At 41.6% G+C, this 18,039-nt stretch overlaps 1 protein-coding gene across 3 annotated transcripts in view; it reads left to right on the top strand.

Moving 5' to 3' along the window:
* LOC124550906 (speckle targeted PIP5K1A-regulated poly(A) polymerase-like) overlaps window positions 1-18,039 on the top strand; it is a 161,333-nt gene that overhangs the window by 87,965 nt on the left and 55,329 nt on the right. For 2 of the 3 annotated variants that reach the window (XM_047125689.1, XM_047125692.1), the window contains one exon: window positions 5,173-10,408. The exons of the other annotated variant lie outside the window; for it this stretch is intronic. The gene's annotated coding sequence lies outside the window, so the exon portion shown is untranslated. Of the gene's footprint in view, window positions 1-5,172; window positions 10,409-18,039 lie in introns of those variants that run through there. 3 annotated transcript variants of the gene reach the window in all.

Here is an 18,039-nt window from a genome sequence, read left to right as displayed (position 1 = left end):
ACACCTTAAAGTATAAACTGGTAAGGATGAGCTTGCAGTATGTGCAGTGCACTAAAAGCCCGTCCTCCTTATGTCAACCTATTACATTCAAAAACAGTAGACAGCCACTAATTTACTATTCCAAGGTAAGTTTGAGATTTTAATGAAGAGTTAAGATGTTCAAGAAACTCGATCACTTTTTTCCTTGACACAAGGCCAAACTGTGAATGTATCAACATATCTCCAGAACAGTGTCAGTTTTAAAACTGAAGATTGACCGAATTTTCTCCAAAATCCTCCATTTAAAATTGGCTACCACAGGTGAGAGGGGGCAAGCCATGGTGCCACCATCAGTTTGTTCAAAATGTTGGTTATGGAATAGAAAGTAAGTGGAGGTTAGCACCTGCTTAAATAATGCAGCTGTGTCTTCCTAAAACTTGTTACTAATCAGGTAAACAAGGAGATGACATCGATGTCAGTAGTAAATCAGAGCTTTTAAATTTCAAATTTGTTAACCTACTACTAAAATCTGCTGAGTTAAGGGTGCAATGTTCTCATTTACCATTAAAAGGTCTCTACAACAAGGCTAAAAGTTTGACCAACCAATAAGTAGGTCCACCTGTTTTAGTCACTATTGGTCTACTACTTAACATTTGTAGTATCTGCTACAAGTGTGGTTTATGACTTCCATTTTGTTCTGGACCACTATTTTGTTTCTATATTAAATTGTAGGGCTTGGGAAAGCTGTATAATTTGGAAGGTACAGATCTGAAACTCATCAGTCTGTTGTAGTGTCCTTGCACCGAGAGGTATATTTCAGAAGCAAGGCAGTATTTCTTTGAACACAGGCAGTGGAGCTCTTGTCAGTATTGAGATAATATGTTGGGTCTTCAAATAAGTTGTTCTTCTCGACATAGATGTCTCTTAGTAGCAAAACAGTGGCATTACCTTTGTCCGCAGAATGAATCACCCTCTGGGAATTGTTCTGGAGGTTATAAAATGTAGCTCTATCAGACAAGGACGTGTTACTTTTGTGCATTTGGTGTCTTGTTAATACTTGGCACTTCACGCCCTATTTCATCAGCAGCATTATCTTGTAGGTTTCAGACAGCTTGGTTCAGTTCTTTCGATAAAAGATGTTAATGAGGAGAGCTTCAGTGTGATAGCAGAATTCAAACCCTTTCTTAAAACAACTTTTGTCAATGTATTCCCCACATTTTGTCTGTGGAATAGTGTCCGACACAGTACCAATAAAAAAAAATACGAAGGTTAGGCGGAAATTGAGGAATAATCGGTCACGAAATGGAAACCACAGTGAAAATCAAAACTGTTATATTTGCATTAGTTAGTTGCACCTTACTTTTACTTCTGTAATAGTCACCGTTCCGACTTGGACATCTGTCGTAGTGTTGTACAAACTTTCCAACACCCTCATTGTAGAAGGCAGCCTCCTGTGCTTTCCAACAATTTTTTGTGCTGTACTGCTGGTTGTTGTGTGTGCCAAAGTGTTGGCTTTGTAGTCAGTGATTCACCTGAGCTGAGATGAAAATCAGAGGTAGCCACGTCCGTGCTGTACACTGGATGAACACACTTCGCACCAAATACGCTGCAGGAGCATCTTCATTGGCCCTCCAGTGTACAGTTGAGAATAGTCACGAAGAAGGAACTGCACGACAGTTACATTATGCGGGCTTTCATGAAATCTGACACTCTCGGCAAGCACCTGTACTTGCTGGGAGACACTATTTTCTAGGCATCTTTATGCACTCGCTGTGCATTCAGAACTGAGAAGAGTGATGTGACACTGCCCAACACTGTGCAAAGCTTCGTCAGGTTTTCTCAGTGATTTCCATTTCGCAACTGATTGTTCTTTACTTTCTGAATTGCCTGGTATACGTTTGTGTCTACAATCACAATTTATTTTGCCTACTGGTTACCAGTTTCAGTACACGGTACCATCCTCGGGCCATCCTGTCCCACCAAGTGACTTCCTTCCCTCGACCTGTCCTGGCGGGAATTTACCGTCCTCTGCCGTCTCCGTATCCGCCGTACTAGGTTGACCTACAGTTTTTTACTCCGAAATGAACAGATTCTCATTAGTAGTTGTGGGGCTCCCCTCACGGTGATCCGTATTTTGCTGGACTGCCCTGCATTTTGGCCCTTCACACTAAATATGTCCTCCCACCTTCCTTGTCACGGGTGTTAGTGGATGACCCTTGTACGGTTAAATCTGTTCTCTGTTTTCTTCACGTAAGTGGTTTCTCCTCCTCTTGTTGTTGCCCTGGCATTTCTTTTCCCTCTTTGGTTGCACGTTATTGCTTTCCCTTGGCTAGACTGTGCTGTTTCTGTTGTTCCTCTCTTGATTTCTGCCATGTTAGATCATGGGTCCGTTGACCTAGCTGTTTGGGCCCTCCCCCAAATCAACCAACCAACCGAGCAACTCGGGGCCATCCCCTGGGTCACAGTTGTCACACTTCCTTCTCAAGAAGGTTCGTCAGTATTTGACACATCTACTTGGGAAGCAATTATGATGACTGCTTGCCAGGGGATGGCCTGAGGATGGCATACTGTACCGAAACCCTTAGCCTCTAGACAAAATAAATAAATTGCGACTGCAGACATGTGCACATACTTTTTCAGCTATTGTTGAGTTGTCCAGATCTTAATCCTTGTTAAATTAAAAACAGAAAATTAAGACGTATGTCACTGTTTGGAAGGTAGGAGAGAGGTGCTCATAGAATTGAAGCTGTGGGGACAGGCTACAGTTGTGCCTAGAAAGCTCAGTCAATAAGAACATTGCCTGCAAAAAGCGGGGTTCTGAGTTTGAGACTTGATTGAGATGTAGTTCTAATTTAATAGGCTGTTTCAGTGATCTCCTCCTGTACAGAACTTGCTCTGAGATAACACAGAGCAGGGCTTTTCAGTCAATACACTCTGCGAGTAGACAGCAGCTCGAGCCAGTGAGCAGCGAGCGCTGTACCTCCTCCCCAGCATCGTAACAATATGGGGTAGCTTGTAGAGAGCTGTGAGGAGACTTGAGATGGAATGATGTAGATACCGTGTATTTCTCAGGCTAATTAATTTTGCAGCCAGAAACATGCAAGTCCCTGCAAATGAGGTTGCACTGCTATAAATCAGACAAATAAGCTAAGCATAAAATTTACTATTAAGTAGTTACAGATTTGTCATTTTATTTTGTCAGACATTTCATATGCAACAATTTTTAATCAACTCCCACATACTTCGTTTTACGAGAGTGCCTGTATTCAGTGCAATAGTTCGTGTGTGTGTGTGTGTGTGTGTGTGTGTGTGTGTGTGTAGTAGACATAGTGTGCACATCAGATCCTAATCTGACAGATTCTCATCAGAGGCATTTTATTGTCTCTCATTGTTGGAAACACTTGTTCTAAGTTGAACAGGAAACCAATCAGTAATATTATACCTGCAGCCATCTTGTATAAACTAGTAAATTGATTCTGAGGAAAACGCTTGTAGAAATCTAGAATTTGTCTTTATATTCCTTGCCACACAACTGGTCATTTACTTTCAGACAAGCTCAAATCTCGTTGATATTTACAGAATACAGACATGAAAAACAACCTCTAGCACTACCACCTTGTTAAATCAAAATTGGAATTCTTCCTAAAGATTACATTGAGTAGGAGGCTAGCGTTCAAAGTCTGTATTAATATCAGAGTCCTTCAGTGAATGTACTTTTGGAAAATGAGCTGCATTTCCTTCATGGTGATTTGAACTTGAATAAAACCATAAACAGCTGTTAATTGACGATTTATTCACATCCATATTTGCAGCACCCTGATGTGGTTGTACATAGAAAGGAAAGCATCCTTTTATATTTAAAAAAATTAAGGATAGCGAATTAAAATAAAACTGAGTAAAAGTATGTAGTGTAGTGTCTCACAGGTCAGCACACAGAGATGCCTCAAACATTCATATTCATAGAACACAACCCCATGAAAAGGGGAAGGGGGATGAGGCACTGTGGCATAAAGAACGGTAGTTACTGTAATAAATACAACTGAAAAGTAATACTAGGAGCATAAAATTAGATACCATCAATAGTGTGTCTGCGTGAGAAATGAAACCCGTTAACCAGTCCCACTACTGCAGACATATAAAACCCCAGAAGGGAAAAGTTATGGAAGATTAAAAATCAGGAAGCAAGAAGTAGAAGTTAATTAAGCTGCTGGGCAGACATGTGTGTCCATGTGGAAACTGAATGCAGACGAAGGAATAAAAGTGCTAAAAAACCTAAGGAGGTTATGAAACTTAGCAGTAACAAGCTTTCAGAATCAGGAGCGTACATCAGGCAATAGGAGACTCTGTTTATAATGGCAAACCTAGGAAAGCAGAACAACAGATGAAAGGCTGTGGCTGCTGATATTATAAAGCTGTATGTGCATTTCCTTTGTGTAACCGACTGTCCCAAAGTGACAATGTCATTTTGAATGCTAGTATACAGTCGATGAAATTCATTATCAGTTGATCCCTACTCAGAAGTAAAGTGTTCAAGAATTTCAGATTGTATTGGCAAAGACTGTGAGGTCACTTTTCCACGAAGGCTATTTCAGTTCAGCAACATGCGTTACACATTTCTGTAAATATATCTCTCATCCAAAAAGATAAAGAGTTGACGATTGGATCCTACTAAGCCAGTACACCTGCACTGCAATAATACTGACTTCCATGCCGGTTGCCAATATATTCAAGAAAGTTCTGAAATTGGTGCTCTTGAAATATGTACTCAGATACTTTGTTGGTCATAAGACCACTACCACGTGTTAAATTTTTCAAAGTGACGTTCTTTGCACTTAAATTCTCCAGGAGAGGCACAGAGTGAGCACCTCCAATTTCAGTGGGAACTGAAGTATTTTTCATTCTCTCATTCAGTTGCATTTATTTCACTTGCAGCCAGTGAGCCTGATCTTAAAAGCACCACATATGCAATTTCACTCCAACAGATCTTCAGACCCCCTTTTGCAATCTGTTATGCTGTTTATTCTGTTGAGCTTTCTGCCCGTAATTATCTTACCATTTAAAACAGTTGTTCAGTCCTACACCATTTCTTTGTTGCTTATTACATTTTTAATGTCCCATTCCAGCTCAAGCCGTACTAAATAGGCAGTGAGGTATCACCCTGTCTGACCCTGGATTTCATTTCAAACTTTCCAGGCACACCTGCATCATCACAACCATTCTCCGTTAAGGCACTCACAACCACAAGGGTCTAAAGCACACTGTCGTCAATCCCACATTGAAGTGAATATCAGAGAAATGGGTGAGACAGCATATATACAGTTTGGGCCTTCAGCACAGATAAAGCTGACTTACTATAAGATCCACAGATGTCAGGATCCTGCGTTAAATCTACAATCTCAAAATCAACGGTGATGTATTTTAGGGCCTTATTGTTCTCAGAACTTCAATTATTTGCATCTTTTTATTAATGTGATAGGCATTTTTCACTCAAGATAGTGTCTAAGATATTTTGGTGAGTGTTTTATATCTTTTCAAAGTTAGTCCACAAACAGTAAATGTTCATATTACACTTGAAATTTTTGTCTCCAAAAAAAAAATGCTAGTTGTCTTTCGCAGTCTTCTTCTTTTTCCAGGTCGTCTGTCATATATTCAGGGCTTCAGCTGGTTGTTCTGCATTTCGTAATGCTACTGGTATAAGGTGGCCAGATGTCTTTCCTGTCATGTGTACCCTGTTTGTCTACATCAACTGTGAAAGTGTGAGAACATCTTCAAAATGTTTTTGAACTTTGTAACAGTGATGGGACAATGGTACCAGCCAAGTACACCTTGGCAGATGTGAGGAAACTGCCTAAAACACACATCCAAGCTGGCAAAGACACCAGCCCTCATCATTAAAATGGCAAAAAGTCATTACCATCAGTTCTTTCAGTATGACGCAAGTCACTAAAGACTTTGCTAATAAATGACACTCCACCCACATCACCATTGTATCCTGTTTAATAACTATTTACTGCACTGCCTAAGGTCTCCTGTTAATGAGGAGTCCCATGAGTGGGCATTCCTCAGCCCATTATAGAGGTGAGAGTTTTCAAAAATCGTAGTCATTATTTTTATGTTCCAGGAAGCCAGGTATATTTGTAGATATGCCTTATCCAACTTTTCTTGTCCTTCTAAAGCCGTTTCTCCTTCATTTGATGTGAGTCAGTGCCTCAAATTTTGTGGATCTGCTTCTCCCAGCTGTCAAAAGGTCACCTCCTCAGTGTCTTCCATGACACATTTCGATAGAAATAATCCCGAGGGGTGCCCGGCTCCTGCAAGCACTTTGATTAGAGGGTCTCAAATGGGCTTCTTTCTAATCCTAGCTGTTGTCAGATCATCTTTTCTTATTTTATCTGCTTTTGTTTTTTATAGACAGAGACAGAACAACATACCGAAGTATCTAACACCCTCCAATCTCTGGATGTATTGTGTTGACGGAGGGAACATTATGTAAGTACCAGAACTTGTCCACTGCATCTATCACCTCAACTGCAATCTGTACATGGGCTGTTGTAAAGTTCCTACTCAGTAACAAATCAGTTGTCTTGGTTTTACTGATTTTGAGTTCAAAAAAAATGAACTCTTAATGCAAAATACCTAGTGTAGTTCATACCTCCATGTATGTCTCCCTCCCCAAATAATTCAATCATTGGCAAAAACTTAAGTATTAATTGTTGGATCATTTCTTTTGAATGCTTTTAAAATGTCATCCATTATGCATCTTCATTGTTGGACTTTACTCTGTTTAAAATGAACCTGACCTTCCGTTTAGTTATGTAATCCCATAACTGTCTCACTAACTTAAAAGTGCATTTTGTGGAAACAAGTGGCATTTCCTACAGTTGAAAACTTCAGTCTGATCAGCTCTTCTTTTCAGTCACAGTGGCTGTTGTCAAACTCATTTTGGATGGATTGTGGCTGTAGAGCATACTCTTTCAGGAAATAGTAGTTACTGTGAATATGGTGCCTCTTGGTCAAGCAGCAGCTTGTCCTTCCAGCAAAGTGAGTTAGTTTCATGTTCTGTGGATCATTTGCAATGAAATTGTAATGATGTGGAATGAACTATTTTATGTACACATCACAACTTAATGTTTAAACATGGCTAGATGCCGAACATTTACAATTTTTTTTTACCTTTTTGTCCATCTTTTATATATGTTGAATTTCCTCCTTTTTCATGTTAACTCTACACAAAAATGATGCTAGTCTGTAACCTCTGATACATAACTTCTCCATCTCTGTGGGGTCATGGTGTTCAGAGAGGCACAGAACATATCATGACAGAATTATCCACATCTTCTAGGCATACAAGAAGCTCATCTATCTTGTTTTTCAACCTTCTGACGTTCTCCAAGTTGGTGACTCCCCAACTTTTACATAACACATGCTGCTTATTTCTCAAGCAGCAAAATCTATATCCGTGAGAGTGCTGCTGAGTAGCTGTCCACGTTTTCAAATTAGACACACAATTTTTTGTAGAAGTCTATCAAAAATACAAGTGCCAATTGATGTCCCTTTCCTCATACCCATACTAGTTACATAATAACCTGGTTCTATTTGTTTTTGTAGAGATATTAGGGCATTGGATTTCATTTTTTCTTTCGTCCAACAATTTTTGGTAAGATAGAGATCAGTGGTAAATGTTACTTTCAAAACACTTAACTGAAATGAAAATATATGCTGTCTATGACCTTTTCAATTTGGTTATTGTTAAAGATGTGGTGTCTGAGAACTATCCAATATAATAAAGAAGAGAAAGATGCCATATTTAGGCCAAATCATGCAAAATTAAAAATACTGATTCTTGCAACTGATAACTGAAGAAAAAAGAGGAAGTCTTGGCTGTGGTACATAGATGGTGGACATAACTACATGGTATCACTGAATCTGAAAGACTACTGAAACTAGTTAATATTCATTGGAAAGAGGAGACATGATTGAATAGTTGTTAAAATGCAAAGAATATAAGGCTAGTTTTGTTTTCTTACATTTCCTATGGAGTATTATTCCTTCTCTAGTCATAGTGTAATTGTATTTAGAAAGAAAATTGCAGTATTTAATAATTGTGCTTTTTAGTCACATCTGATTTGGTAGATTATTCATAAGCTCATCTTCCTTTCTATTAAATAAATGTAAAATTTTGTCGTTGAGAAAGCGTATTGGTTTTCCATGATAAATGGAAGGTAATCCTGTTCCTTTAGTAATATTATTTGTCATTCTGTGATTGTGAAACTCCCATGTTGTCATTTAAATATTGATTACTGTCACTCTGTTCAGGGTAACAGGCTTTTGTGATTTGCCAACAGTATTAGGCACTGTAGAATCCAGTATTTTTAACATTGTGTAAATTTATAGCAAACAAAATTATGTCTGGTACTGTGCCTTGCTTTAGGTAATGGTAGTGATGAATCACCCAACAGGCAGTTCTAAATTAAATATGCTCTGAATTGTAGCATTCTGGTGTTATTAAGACAGAGAATTGTAAAATGTGCAGTAGATTTGAACTGCATAAAGCAGATTCCAGGGACACATTGTAAAAAAACTTTACACCCACATGTAAGGTGGTGGTCTGTTGTTTAATGCAGAAACCTCCATTCCTTGATGACAGTAGCTTTGTTTTTCGTGAAAATTTATATTTGTATTTTGCATGTTTTGTTGTGTGTGTGAATGTTAAAAGATATGTAGAAATGAGTGAATCACTTTTGAAAAGCATTTTTTTTTCCTCTCTAAAATTTTTAACCATCTTTCATAAAGTGTACCATTGTATTTAGGTTGCATGCTGATGTAGAACCTGATTACTTGGTCCACATCCCTTAAGGTTCTCCTTCTGCTTTGGATCTATAGAATACAAAAACTTAATGTAGTGTTTGACATAGTTCTATGTGAAACATTTTGTTTGCACATAAGAAAGGGTATTGTGAGAAACTAAATATGGCAATGTAGGGAATAGGAGGCCAGTGCCATTGCATGTGAGAATGGTATTGTGAGTGCTGGGTGTAGAATTAAGAGGTAAAAAAGGGACTTTTTCCCATCTGATGTTGTGATCTAAAATCAATAGTACAATCATTGTCTTGATAGAACAATTGATGTTATTTTTGCAGATAGTGTCTCTCAGACTTGTATTTTTCTAACCAAAGAATGCCATTTTAGTCAATAGAAGTCAATAATTTTGTGTATGATATTTTCCAGTTACATATATTTGTAGAATATATATTCAATAAGTGATAGGAAAACTGCAATCTGATCGCTACTCTAGGTGCAGGCCTTACCTATTCCAGAAGGTCATTAACGAGAATACCAACAAAAATCTGAGAATTCTGGTGTAGACACTTGAAAGGAAACTCTAACGGATTAGAATAAGAGTTCATCTCTCAAATAGTAGAATAAATACTCACAGATAAAAACAAAACCTGACAAATCCCAGTGTTTCAGACTCAAGGTTGTCTTACATAGCAAAAGAGGATGAGTAATTTCCAAAAAGTCTAGTTCCCTTTAACAGTTTACTCTATTGTCTGGTGAAGTTAGTCTTGGTTAACTTTTGTTTATTTACACCTGCATGTAATTAAAGAAAATGTTGTAATATATTATGTACCTTTGTGTCTGCCTCTATGGTGGAAACTCCAAGGCTTGAGGTTCAGTACTGATTCTTTGCATTGCAACCAGCCCATCCACAGTTCCTGTACCCAGTTAGTTTGACGAGACTGATTTTGATGAATGTTGCAACTTTTATTTATTTATTTAGTTTCCAGATACTGCACTTAGTCATTAAAAGGAGAATTCCTGTTTTACGTTATTCCATTTTTGTCATTTAGAAATTTTGCTTAGAAGAAATGGTATGAAAATAATGTTGGAAATTATTATATTTTATTTATGTTGCAGATTAGTTTGCAACTTTTGGTACTTAGTCATTTGTGGATATGGTGTGAAGTTAGCATCAATGACACAGACCTGGGAAACGTGTTGGCACTCGATACTGTGTGTTCCTTGCATTTGGCAACATGAGAAATTAAAAATGCTTCTCTATCAGCAATTTTGTCTCAAACTTGAAGAAATGATTCTAAACAAGACTTCTTACACTTGGTTATGCAACAAATAGCACTTCCTCTGCGCAGGAATATTCACAGTAAAACAGCTCTGTGAAAAAATTAACTTGGCCTCCACATCTGGATCATATGCATCCCTGCTGATTCTGTGTGTTTTCTTGTGGCATAACCCACCTTCTAATAGCTTACTGATAGACCTTTTTTATTGCCTGGAATCCGTTTTCCAGCTTACCAGCATTATGATAATCATTACATGTTCCAAGATATTATTGGAATAAAAAAGTTAGACAGAGAGAAGTAATATACAATCTCAGCAATGGGACCATGTTATGAATCACCAAGGCGCTCACACACACACACACACACACACACACACACACACACACACACACACACACACACACACACGCGCGCGCGCGAATACTTAGGCTTTTGACAACTTTCTTAGTCATCATCGTCAGGGGGTATCACCCTCGCTATCAAGGTTCTTCTGTTGCAGACATGGACATACTTTATAGTGAAATATGGAAGTCCCACATTCTTTGATGTCTCCTTGATGACAATTTGGCCAGATAAAGTACCTGACAGCTACTGAAATCTCTCTTGAGGAGAGAGGAAGTCTTTGAAAGCTCAATACTGACAAATCTGACTCTGCAGAAAGTCTGTGAAGCATTTTTTCAAGAATGTCACTGTGAAAAAACTACATTATTATTTTTCAACAATTCTTTGTTAACTACTGTGCCATTTGCCACCATCCCAACATAAGTTTGTTCTGTCTTGGCTTTGTTCTGAATTTCTCATGCTCTCAAATATTACCAAATATGTTTGTTCAATACCCTGGACATAACCTTTGTAAACACACCTCTCTCACGAATTTTTTTCATTGTATTTTTGTATATTATGTCCATTGTATTTTTATACATTGTCACATTTAGTTATTTTCCTTTGCCTTTACTTTTCATCTTCATGCTCCTGTCCTGCCCTCATCCCCTTTCTCAACTTTTTTTTAATTTAATTTTTTTCCATCTTAGTTCTTAATTATGTTATTCACTTACCTTCATCTTAATCTGTCTTTACTTCTCAGTATCATCATAGTCGTCATCATCATCATCATCATCATCATCATCATCATCATCATCATCTCCTCCTCTAGAATGAATCCGGCACTGTGTTATCTTTGACTTCCTAGTGTCTCTAACCCATGTCCTAACCCTCCCACCTTTTTTTGTCAATATCTAACCTTGTCCACACAACAGGTGGCGATCCAAACTTATCCATCCTCCCTCGATGAGCAAGGAACTAATAGTTCTGAGAACTATGCATCATGAGCATTTACTTTCATGCATATGAATTGTTAGTGCTAAATTTTTACTTTCTGTAGGTAAGAAGTGGTAAGCAGTTGTGTCTTACAATTTATCAGCATATTCTATCATGTTCACGTTATAGTTTGCTGGAAACTCTTGCATTTTCTGTATGTCACTTTTATCCATTTACTTTTTCATTTGCTTTTTTCTTCTATTGCTAAGTAGTTGTCAAATAACTGCGTGTACCATAATTTTTTAATATCCTGACCATTTTGATGTTTATCACCAGTTCCTGACACAAGATGAATGTGTCTTGAGTCATTCCTAGATAATAAATAACTTACAGAAGAAATGGTGTTACTGTCTGATAAACTAATAGTATTACTACTAATTCTGATATTTAAGTAAACAATGTTTGCAATGGAACACCATCTTTTTATGTACTTGTGACACAGAAAATGTTTGCTTAACAATTCCCTAAACGGAAACTAGCAGAGAGCTAACCATGAAAACCACTCTTAACGCATTTCGGAAAAATACTGCAGTCACTTGGAGAAAGAGGCAGCAATTTAAAAAGAATTGGCGGAGGCCTCTCTGGAATTTATTGCTTAAGATTCAGTTTGTATACCTCATAAGTCAGCTGACATGGGGTTCAGATTGTGTTTTTCCTGTCTACATTCTTATTTTTTCTAACTTACAGATCTGAAAAGGAGAATGAAGGTGCCCTAGGAGGTCCTTTCTATTCACTTCTTGCTTTCTCATTGAGTGGCAAGTGTCACTTTTATTGTTAACATAAACATTTACCAAAACTTTTGTCTTCCACATTTTCCATGAATACTTCCTTTTTTTATGAATGAAAATGTTTATGCTGATGAGATTGTGTGGATGTATATTGTGAAAACATTAAGAGAATATACTTACCTGAAATTCTGCTGTGATATAGTAATATACCAGCTTAGAAATATGAACACTTAAGTAGAAACTGTTGTTTGCAAGATGATGAAACATACATTTATGCTACTATACTTTCTCAAAAGTGTGCAGTTTTTCCTTAATATATATTTTAATGTTAAAGAAATTATTCTGTATTAACACTCTTTATTTGCATGTAGACTTGGTCTCAATTAAAGATTGGTAATCTAAAGGACTTAGTTTTTCCGTCCTTCACAAGATCCTTTAATCTTGCGATGCTAAATTCTTCAGAAGCTGCACACAGAACCTAACTGCATGAACCAACTCACTTGCAGATGATGCAGGGTGCTCTTGAAGGATAGATAAACCCACTAGCTGTCACTGTCCTGGGGTGCACACGCACATCCTCATTCTATTGCCATGCTGTAGTCTATTGCCATGCTATAGTACTTGTTTAGGACACAGAAGTCACGGATAGAATCTTTCGCTGAACAAACAACCTCGTGCTGACTCAGCAGTCCCACACTTAAGTTACCTTCGTAATCAGTTGGAGTTTAGGAGAATTTCCTGAAAGACTGAAGTACAAAGTAGTAAGAACATTTTATAAAAGGGAAGATTAGCAACTCATATCTAATTACAGTCCAATCCCCCTGCTTCATCTGTTCTCAATATTTGAACCATCTTTCTGAGAATAACCTTTCAACAACAGTACAGTTCGGCTTCTGTGAATGTCCCTCTTGAGAAAGCAATATACAGGGTGCCCAAGGAGTAGTGGTCAGTATTCAGGTACATGACAGGAATGATCATTCCAAGCAAAAAAAATCTAGTAAATATGGGCTCTAAAATGCATACCTTAAGAGCTGTTAAGTACCCGCTTAGCTGAGCCCCCTGAAACCACAGGGATCACACTGCTAGTACCTGAGTTGTTAACACCTCGTGTATGCCGAGGAGTCGATGCTCATCACTTTGGGGCACCAGAACTCCCAGCAATGGCAGCCATGCTAGACGGCTCTTGCTGTGGCTGGGTGGCTCCCACGGGACGAGCCCCTGACCGGAGTGGGTAGTACTAGGGTGGACGCCTTGTGCATGAAGTGACAAAAGCTTCACCATCTTCGCCATTATGTGGCCGTCTCTAAGTGGTTGCAGACGTGACACTCCTTCTGATCCTTCAGCCTTCCCCTCCCTGGCCACCCCCTGGGAGGAGGGCCAAGCTCACCGACTTGGGTTGAAACCTTTCCCTCGCTACCTGGTTTGTACCAGCATAGATGGCAGAAGTTTTGCCACGACCAGGCCTTTGTTTTTTTGTGGAGATGATTGAAGGTGAGTTTGGTGAAGTGGAATCAATGAGTAAAATGCGGTCCGGTGCTTTGCTCATAAAGACATCTTCTGCTGCCCAATCTGACGGCCTGCATGCTTGTGACCGTCTCGGTGATGTCCCAGTCTCCGTCACGCCCCACCAACCTTTGAACTCGGTACAGGGCATTATTTTTCACCGGGATCTTGTTCTCCAAACTGACATGGAGCTCCGTGCTAACCTCAAGTGGTGAGGGGTTCATTTTATCTGCCGTTTGCAGTGAGGCCCTCCAAACAATTGCACCACTATGTGCGCCTTTATGCTGCCTTTTGAGGGGTATGTCCTCCCAGAGAAGGTCAAGGTAATGGTGTACCGTTGTGACATAAAACCTTATATTCCACCACTGATAAGATGCTTTAAATGCTTACGGTTTGGACACACGTCTTCCCGCTGCACCATGATCCCCTCTGCGGTGACTGTGGGCGCCCCCTCCATGGGGGAGTGCCTGTGCTCCCCCACCAGTGTGTGTAATTGTCATGGACAGCATTCTCCATGCTCGCCTGCATTCCCAGTGTTTGTGAAAGAAAGGATGATTCAAGAGTAAAAAACCTTAGACCGGCTCACCTACACTGACACTTGTCAAAAGTGACTGGCTCCATCCCATGTCTATGACTTCTAATTTTGCTTCAGTTATGTCCGGTCCCCCTCCTACCCCCTCCTCTTCCCAGCCCCACCCTATTCGCCCCATACCTACAGCTTCCTCCTCACTCTCCCACTCCCCCTCCCCTTCAGTATCGATAACAACCACTTTGGGTGCCGCTCCCCCTCCCCCGGGCACACTCCTGAAATGTGATCTGCTGCTCCACATTGACAGCGTGATCCGCGGCTGGTGGGCACCAAGATTGCTTGGTGTAATTCCGTGCCCACCCTTGCTGAAGTCTGCCCTTCTCTTCCTTCCCAAGAGAAGAAGCAGAAACACAAGAACAAGGGCAAGGCCTCTCAGGTACCCCCTGAGGTACAGCCTCCCCCTCGTCCAGTCGATGAACCAACAGTGTCTGACCCTACCTATATGGATATTATCCTATCCTTATCGGTGACGGATGGCGACTTGGCAGCGTGACCGACTCTGGTCCGTTCTCTTCCCCTGTGGACTCCGGCTTGAGAATCCTCCAATGGAATTGTAATGGATATTTGTGTCACCTTTCAGAGTTGCAGCCCTTTCTTTCCTTCTACTCTGCTGCTTGTATTGCGTCCCAGGCGACCCATTTTGTCAATTATTGCTCACCCGCCCTTTGTGGGTTCCACACTTTCTGTCGGAACCAAATTGGCCCCTTGCGGGCTTCTGGTGGTGTTTGCACCTTGGTCCACAAGGACATTGTTAGTAAATGGGTTCCCCTCCATACCAGAGAAGCCATTGTTGTCAGGGTCCATCTGGCCAATCCAATCACAATCTGTGATCTCTACCTCCCACCTGACAGGCCGCCCACATCTCTTGCTCTAACCACCCTTCTTCAACAACTCCCTTCTCCCTTCCTGCTACTAGGGGACTTTAATGCCGACAAACGTCTTTGGGGTAGTCATAGAACTACTGCCCTGGGCAGGACAGTCAAAGCCGTTCTGGCAGGGCTTGACCTCTGTTTACTAAACACAGGCACTCCCACACACTTTAGTGTGGCACACGCCACTTTCTCTACCACTGACCTATCCATCTGCAGTCCTGGCCTTCTTCCCTCAATTCAGTGGGGTGTCCACGATGACTTACGCGGACAGCAACCATTACCCGATTGTTTTGACCTTCCTTCAGCATCTCTCGCTCCGTGACCCTCCCAGGTGGGCCATCTCTAAGGCTGATTGGGGTGCCTTCTCCTCTGCCCACATCCCTCCTGTATTGCCACACGACAGTGTTGATGAATCTACACAGACTTTGACTGCCGCCATTCTTTCAGCAGCTGTTTCAGCAATCCCTTCTTCCACAGGTCCCCCCCACCCCCACCCCCTCGTCGGAAGATGGTCCCGTGGTGGACTCTGGAAATTGCTGCAGCCATAAAAGACTGTCGCCATACTCTTAAACACTTCAAGCGGCTCCCGTCTGCTGCTCTTCTTCTGGTCTTTACAAGACTCCGTGCCTGGGCCCGCTACCTAATCAGATTTCAGAAACCAATTTGCTGGGAACAATATGTAGCTGCCATAGGACAATACACCCCCTCTTCACAAGTCTGAGAAAAACTCAGTCGGATTTTTGGCCACCCTCCTCCCACTGGGGTTGCAGGAATTTCTGTGCATGGTGTTGTCCTTCCCAGTCCAGACTTTGTAGCAGAAAATTTCGCTCAACACTGTGCTCAAGCTTTGGCATCGCCTCAGTATCCACCCACATTCCTTCTCCTGAAAGAGTGTTCAGAATGACTGCCTTTGTCTTTTGTTTCTCGCTGCTTGGCGCCCTATAATGCCCCATTCAGTGAATGGGAATTCGCCAGCGCCCTCGCCCTTTGTCCCAGCACGGCTCCTAGCCAGATCGTATACATAACCAAATGCTCCAACACATATCGGTGGCTGGCCACCATCGTATATTGACTCTCTTCAACCGTCTGTGGAGTGAGGGAGTTTTTCCTACCCAGTGGCAGGAAAGCATTGTTGTTCTGGTGTTGAAGCCAGGGAAGCCACCTCTTCAGTTGAATAGCTACTGTCCAATTAGCCTTACCTACACCGTCTGCAAGCCCCTTGAACACATGGTGAGTCGGCGGCTGTTTTGGATCCTTGAATCCCGTGACCTTTTGTCATCGACTCAAAGTGGTTTTCACTGTGGCCGCTCTAAGGGGATAACTTGGTCCACCTGCAGTCTGCTATCCGGTCGGCTTTCGCACATCCGCAACACCTCCTTGCACTTTTCTTTGATCTGCATAAAGCCTATGGCACCACCACATCCTCGCCACCCTTCACGAATGGGGCCTTTGTGGCACCCTGCCCATTTTTATCCATAACTTCCTTTCTTGGCGCTCTTTTTGGGTCCAAGTTGGCTCCTCCTACAGCACTCCCCATTGGCAAGAAAATGGGGTTCCACAGGGTTCCGTGCTGAGTGTCCCTCTCTTTCTTGTAGCCATTAATGGTCTGGTGACAGTTGTTGGTCCGACAGTGTCCCCCTCTTTGTATGCTGACAATTTTTGTATCTACGTTGCTTCCTCCATAATGGGCGCTGCAGAATGCCACCTACAGGGGGCAATCTGCCAGGCGCACTCTTGGGCTCTCTCCCATGGCTTTCAGTTTTCAGTCGCCAAGTCGTGTGTCATGCATTTCTGCTGTCGCCGCACAGTCTATCCCCATCCGGACCTGTTCCTCGATGGCCAGCCCCTTGAGGTGGTGGACACCCATCACTTCTTGGGTCTGGTCTTTGATGCACGGTTGACGTGACTCCCTCATCTTTGCCAGCTGAAGAGGATGTGCTGGTCCCATCTCAATGTCCTTAGGTGTCAGTGCAATACCACCTGGGGTGCAGACTGCTCTGTTGCCCTTTGATTGTATCAAATGCTGGTCCAGTCTCATTCAGACTATGGAAGTTCTGTCTATGGTTCTGCATTGCATTCAACATTGCAGATACTGGACCACATCCACCACTGTGGGGTCCAACTTGCGACTGGTGCCTTCCGGACTAGACCCGTACTTAGCCTTCTCGCAGATATGGGGATTCCACCACTGCGAGTTTTGCACCGACAGCAGATGATATCTTATGCACTCCGCATTCGCTGCACCCCAAAGCACCTTAATTATCGTCTCCTTTATCCAGACACGGAGATCACCCTGCCGCAGCGACAGCCATGATGTGGGCTTACAACGGCTGTCCGCTTTCAATCGCTCTTTTCTGAGCTCCAGCAGTTCCCTTTACCGCCTATTTTCTCTGCTCACGCACGTACTCCTCCGTGATGTGTGTCTCGGCCACATCTCTGTCTTGATCTCTCAATTGATTCAAAGGATTCTGTCCCTCCAATGGCTCTTTGCCACCAGTTCTACTGTGTCCTCAGTTCCTTCCAGGGTTCAGAAGCTCCATGGTTGCTGGCCACACTGGTTGTGCTTACACCTATGCACGATGCACGGAACTTCGTTCCTTGTCAGATGGCTGTAGTGTTTTTACTGCTGAATGGTAGCTATCTGCACTGGACCGTTATCGCTCCTGCTCAGGACTATTCTTCACTATCTGTAGTAACTCATTGAGCAGTTTGCATGCTATCGGCCAGTGCTTCCCTTGTCACCCATTGGTCATCGCTATCCAGGACTCCCTTTCTCTTCTTGATCAACTGGATGCTTGGTGGTTTTCATTTGGACCCTAGGCCGTGTCGGGATTCCTGGCAATGAACTTGCCGATCGACTGGCTAAATTAGCTACTACCAGGCCATCGCTTGCTATTGGCATTCTGGAAATAGACCTTTGCTTGGCATTATGTTGTCAGGTTTTGGGCCTGTGGGATGCAGATTGGCAC

The sequence above is a fragment of the Schistocerca americana genome, chromosome 9 (assembly GCF_021461395.2).
Source record: "Schistocerca americana isolate TAMUIC-IGC-003095 chromosome 9, iqSchAmer2.1, whole genome shotgun sequence".
Classification (NCBI taxonomy): domain Eukaryota; kingdom Metazoa; phylum Arthropoda; class Insecta; order Orthoptera; family Acrididae; genus Schistocerca; species Schistocerca americana.
The sequence above is the reverse complement of the archived record's forward strand: the minus strand, read 5'-3'. Positions and strand labels throughout refer to the sequence as shown.